The sequence below is a fragment of the Chrysochloris asiatica genome, unplaced genomic scaffold (genome assembly GCF_000296735.1).
Source record: "Chrysochloris asiatica unplaced genomic scaffold, ChrAsi1.0 scaffold00343, whole genome shotgun sequence".
NCBI classification, from domain to species: Eukaryota; Metazoa; Chordata; class Mammalia; order Afrosoricida; family Chrysochloridae; genus Chrysochloris; species Chrysochloris asiatica.
This window is the reverse complement of record NW_006408861.1, coordinates 1,046,232-1,046,844: the sequence shown is the minus strand read 5'-3', so window position 1 is coordinate 1,046,844 and position 613 is coordinate 1,046,232.

Here is a 613-nt window from a genome sequence, read left to right as displayed (position 1 = left end):
TCTTGCTCAATTGACCCTTTGATCATGAGATAGTGTCCTTCTTTGTCTCTTATGCTGGTTTTTATCTTAAAGTTTACTTTGTCGAAGATTAGTATTGCCACTCCTGCTTGTTTATTGTTACAGTTAGTTTGGTATATTTTTTTCCATGGTTTTACTCTTAGTCTGTTATTGTCTTTGTGTGTGAGGTGTGTCTCTTGCTGGCAGCATATTGAAGGGTCTCGTGTTCTTATCCATTCTGCCATTCTCTGTCTCTTCATTCGTGCATTCAATCAATTGACATTCGATGTAATTATCGATAGGTATGAATTAATTGCTGCCCTTACGTTACTTTTTTGGTAGTGCTGTTCATTCTTTTGTTCTGCATGCCTTCTTGTGTTGGGTTTGTAGTTTTTGTGCTATTTCTTGTCAGATTCTTTTTAGTTTTCATGTGTGCTTGTTGTGTTTGGAAGTTCATTTTCATGGTAAGTTTTCATGCGAAGTTTTAACTTTCTTTGGGGTTACCTTATAGTCCACTAACTTCTCTCCATTTAAGAGAATCCATTGTATCCTGTAATTTACCTGACATCCTCACCACTTGGATATCTGTTGCTATGTTTGTCCCTTCTTTGACATT